Raw genomic sequence first — 6,000 nt, 5'->3', positions numbered from 1 at the left:
ATCCATGGCTTTGTTCCATTTGCTTTCTTCAGAAGCTTCCTCAAATGTAACTGGATCACATTCAGCCATTAAGTAAAATAAGGAATAATCAAAGGATGCTTGTACCGGACTTGTAGCTTCGTAGATATTATCCAGACTCCGCATCTTTTGTGGTGCTCCCCCTGAACTGCTGCTTCCTCCCGTGGATGGTGCCGATCCAGGAGTTTGTTGATTTGGACTTGGTGGAGGAGTTTGATCATCGTCATCTTCAATGTTCTGGTTATCACCGGCATCGTCATCACCTTCGAAAAATAAACCAACAACTTTTCTTTCATCCTCGCTCCATCTCCAGTAATCTGATTCATCGAACTCAACATCTCGAGAAATGATTAATTTCTTTGTTAGGGGATTGTAGAGTTTGTACGCCTTGCTTCTTTTGTCATATCCGGTAAAGATGCATTTCTCGCCTTTATCATCCAGCTTCTTCCTTTTCTAATCGGGAACGTGGGCATAAGCAATACACCCAAAAATTCTGAGATGTCCAACTGATGGTTTGCTCCCGCTCCATGCTTCATTTGGAGTTTTGTTTCTGACACTCTTTGTTGGACAACGATTCAACAAATAAACTGCACATAGAACGGCTTCGGCCCAAAAGGTTCTCAGCAAGTGCTTTGCCTTCACCATGCTCCTTGCCATGTCAAGAATAGTTCGATTTTTTCTTTCTGCAACGCCATTTTGTTGAGGAGTATAGGCGGTTGTCAAATGATGATTGATTCCATGTGCTCTACAAAAGCTTCTAAACAGATTAGAAGTATACTCGCCTCCTCTGTCTGATTTGAGTACCTTCAAATAATGACCACTTTTCTTTTCTGCCAGTGCTTTGAACTCCTTGAATTTATCAAGAGCCTCCGAATTTTCTTTGATGATATACACCCAACCTTTCCTGTAAAAATCATCAATAAAAGTTAGGTAATACCTATTACCTCCAAATGATGAGATATCAAATGGACCAGCAATATCTGTGTGAACTTTTGGGTTTTCGGGTTTGATGTGGGTTAGAATAAAATAGGGTCTATAATAGTGTATTTATAGGCAAAATTTTCAGCTGAAATTTTCCCATAAATAATATTATTATTATCCCATTTATTATTCTCATTAATAATTAAAACACCTTTTAATTATTAATCCTTTTTCTAAACACTTTAGAAATAATTCTCTCTCTTGATTTAATTTCCAAAAATTAAATCCTTAATTAATAATATTAAGAACTTTTCTTAATTAATTTATAATCAATTAAATCTCATTTAATCAATTATTAAATTTGCCAATTAATTATTTATTTCATAAATAAATAATTATTAGCCATTATTAATTAATTCCTCCACCATTAAATCATTCTCTTTTTATGGTGTGACCCTGTAGGTTCAATATTAAGCCGGTAGTAGAAATAAATAATAATAAAACTATTTTATCATTATTTATATAAATTCTCTAATTTATTAAATATGATTAATTAATTAATCACATTTATTCTACATCGTGAGGGATACTTCTCAGCATATCGCGACTATCCGGATAATATGAATTCACTGCTTAGAATACCAAGAACCTATTCAGTGAATAGTTACCGTACAATAAACTCCTTCTACCCTACAATATCCCGATTAAATACAAGGCATGGATCTCGTGTCAAGCCTATCTAATTCAATCACTTTGCTTACCATTTACTATGCGTAGTTCTATGCAAATTAGAAACTCCTTTCTAATTTCATTTACTCTGGCCAGAGATTCCTGAACTAGCATAAGTGGATCAGCCTTGAACATTCGCTTCCTTCACTGGAAGGGGTAGATCCTTTATTGATCATACACTATCTTCGTGTACAAATTACTATACCCAGAAGAGCCCTAATAATTGTCCCTGGAGACTAAGAACTAAACCAAAGCATAGTTCAGTGTACACAAGATGACTATGATGACCTCAAGTCTAATACTTGTACAACTATCACTATGTGAACAACTGCTGACACGTGAGTGAACTCCATCAGTTGTTTAGCTGTGCGAGTCATGTTCAGTGAACTTATTCCATAATAAGCACCTACATACTAGCTATAGTGTCACCACACAAATGTCTATGAGAACAGACATCCTTCATAATGAAGCAAGCATAGTATGTACCGATCTTTGCGGATTATTAATTACCAGTTAGTAATCCTATGACCAGGAACTATTTAAGTTTAGAGTTATCATCTTTTTAGGTCTCACTATTATGATCTCATCATAATCCATAAAAAGCTTTACTCTAAACCATGGTATATCTTATTTAAACACTTAAATAGATAAAGCCCGTAATAAAAACAAAACAAGTCTTTATTAATATCAATGATATCAAAACAGATTACATAAAATTTATTCCTAAATCCTAATACATGATTGGACTTATGACATATTCCTTTCATGAACAATGTCCAATAGCCTCCTGGCTCTCCATGATTTTCCAACAGGAAAACTTTGTCGATGTTGCTTCCCCTTTACACATGCTTCACACAAATTTTATGGTTCATCGATTTCTGACAAACCGTCCACCATTTTTGTCTTTGACAATAATTTCAGGCCAGATAATCCAATATGACCAAATCTTAAATGCCATAACTACGAGTCATTTTTAATGACTGATTTCAAGCACTTCTGCACTTTCTTTTGCATATCAAGCGTAAACAAACGATTCTTTGACATCTCCACATTTGCAATCAATTCCCGAGCTTGATTTTTGATAATGAGGGAATTGTCCCGCATCTGTATATTATATCCTATCTCCACAAGTTGGCCAAAACTGATAATATTATTTTTCAATGCAGGAATATAATAAATATCATTTATATATTTCTTTTCACCTTTCTTTGACATGATCGTGACGGTACCTTTTCCTTTCACCGGAATCTTTGACGAGTCACCAAAAGTAACTTCTTCGCTGATGTTGTCATCTATCTCCGTGAATAATTCCTTGTGACCAGTCATGTGATTACTGGCCCCTGAGTCAAGATACCAAACATTCTTCTTGCTTTTCTCGTCTCCTTTGTAAGTGAGGAACATAGCCGTGCCAACATCTTTATCTTCTTTTGCTGCTGCAAAATGACTTCTTTCTTCCACCTTTGGTACTCTACACTCATAACTGAAATGACCATATTTATTACAGTTATAGCACTGATATTGAGACTTATCACCTCGTTGTTGATATCCGCCTCGTCCTCGGCCTCTAAAATTTTGACCACGACCAGATGACTGATTCCCTTCAGAATTCTGGCCTCTATTGAAGGACTGCCTTCCTCGTCCTCGTCCACCACGGTAGCCACCTCTAAAGCAACTTCTGCTACTGCCAGGACTGTCACCAATGGACACCTTACTTTGCAACGCCTTTTTCAAATGGCTTACATCATCATACTGGTTCATTCGCTGCTCGTGGGCTTGAAGAGAACCTACGAGCTCATCAATAGAAATCGTGGACAAGTCTTTTGACTCTTCGATTGAAGTAACAACATAATCAAAGTTTCTTGTTAATGAACGGAGCAACTTTTCCATGACCCGAACTTCATCGAGACTTTTCCCATTTCTTTTCATCTCATTTGTCACCGGTTTCCAACGCGTAACAAATTCACCAATATTTTCGGAACTCTTCATCTTCAAATTTTCGAACTCCCCACGTAGTACTTGGAGCCGAACCTTTTTGACTTTCTCGAAACCCTGGAATGATTTTTGCAGAAACTCTCAAGCGTCTTTCGCCGTTTTTACATTTGAAATTTTTTCAAAGGTTGATTCGTCAACTCCTTGAATAATTGCATATAACGTCTTTTTATCTTTTTTCCGGGTCTCTTTCAAAATCATCTTCTCAGCATTTGACAGGGCTACTTCAGCTGCTACATCTGTGGGCTCGTCATACCCGCTTTCGACAATATCCCAATTATCGTAAGAACCAAGTAACACCTTCATTTGGATACTCCAATTCCCGTAATTTATGGACGTCAATTTTTGAATATTGGGTTGTACCATATTCGCCATTTTTCTCGAACGTAACCTTGGCTCGGATACCACTTGTTGGAAACGTGATGAACTTTGCTAGCTTAATTTTTCAAACTTCAAAAGACCTTCTATATATATTTATGATATAATTTTGATATGAAACAAATACAATACTTTTATTTCATATAAAACAAAATTACAACTTATATTTCACACACAAGGCTACTGCCTTTTTTACTCTTCAGACACACGGAGCTCCTGCTCTCTTTTCTCTCAACTCTATTACTTGTGTTTTTCACGAACGGAACCTTAGTTCTAATGCCACTGTTTTTTTTTGAAGGGTTTGAATTCTAACAATCTATACATAACTTTGTATAAATTTTAAATTCTTAATATTATAATATACTAGTTTAAACTTATTATCTTAAATACCCCTGACCTCCACATATTTTAAATTTATCAATATTATAATATACACGATCTGCCTGTGCGATTTATAGTTATTTTTAAACTAATTGCATACTTGATTGTCGTAACTATTATTATTTTACATAAATATGGCTTTTTTAAATTGTTGACATTTTATGAACTAAATTAATATTTTAAACAAATAATTGCATTACTTAAGTCTCTTATAAAATTATTTTTTAAAATTATATTTAACAGTTCCCATCAATTTTAAATATCTAGTGATTGTAAATTGATTGATCAAATTATAAATGTTGAGATTTGTGACGAAACTTTTAATATTTGGTATTCACTGTATTCATGTGGATTAGATGTACTAAAATTTGAGGTTCACTGTGTGCAATCTCATCCATCCCTGATTCTGAATTTCTTCGAGGTAACACTGATCCTGAATTGCTTCGAGGAAGACTAATTAAAACAAAGAGAATCGATACCTTCATTGCCTATTTTCTTATTTCTACATTTATGCCGATCTACCCCGTCACTCGAAATGAGTTCAGTACTAGAGTACTTAAACAATTTAGACACATTAAGTTTAAAAGAGAACGATGTTCTTAGAGTGCATGCATCATGTAACCTTTGCGATAAAACGGTTATAGGCCGGTACAATAAAATATTTAATAGGCATCATCTCATATATATTATTATTATTAATAATCGATGTTAAAGATATTTTTAATATTGGTAAATCCGAAAATGATGTTAAAGATGATGGAATTTACGGATGAGCGGAAGCGTGAAATAACATTTATTCCGTAAAAACCATATACCGCACATATAGAAAAACGTATAAAAGGGAAAAACTGAGGAATCGAAATCTTACCTCGTGAATCGAAGCTTTATAAAAATAGAGTGCTAGCAGTTGCTCCTCAATGTGTGAAGCACTCTACCGGTATCCACCAAGAACAATCCTCTTCGATGAACCTTTTATAAAACCGAGCTTTTATAAAATGGAGTTTTGAGAGAGAGAGACAGGAAGAAGATGGAGGCTAGGGTTTTCACAAAACCAAAGTTGTGTGTTATGTTTTATGAGCCATCCATCTCATTCAATTTATAGGGCTCTCCTAGGGTTTTATAATATATCTTTATATATATTAACCCCCACATTTTATCTTCATAAAATACTTTAATAATAATTAAAACTATTTTAATCATTATTTCTTTTCTTAACTATTTAGAAAATAATTCTCTCTCTCATTATTTCATCAAAGAAAATATTCTTTTATGGTGTGACCCTGTAGGTTCAATATTATGCCGGTAGTAGAAATAAATAATAATAAACTTTTATTAATTATTTATATGAATATTAAAATTCACTAAATATAATTAACTGATTAATTATATTTATTCTACATCGTGAGTGATGCTTCTCAACATATCGCGCTATCCGGATAATATGAATTCACTGCTTAGAATATCAAGAACCTGTCAGTGACTAGGTTCCGTACAATGAATTCCTTCTACCCTTATAATATCCCGATTAAATACAAGGCATGGATCTTGTGTCAAGCCTATCAAATTTAATCATATGATTTCTTA

This window comes from Apium graveolens, chromosome 7 (genome assembly GCF_009905375.1).
Source record: "Apium graveolens cultivar Ventura chromosome 7, ASM990537v1, whole genome shotgun sequence".
NCBI classification, from domain to species: Eukaryota; Viridiplantae; Streptophyta; class Magnoliopsida; order Apiales; family Apiaceae; genus Apium; species Apium graveolens.
This window is presented reverse-complemented; position numbering follows the sequence as displayed.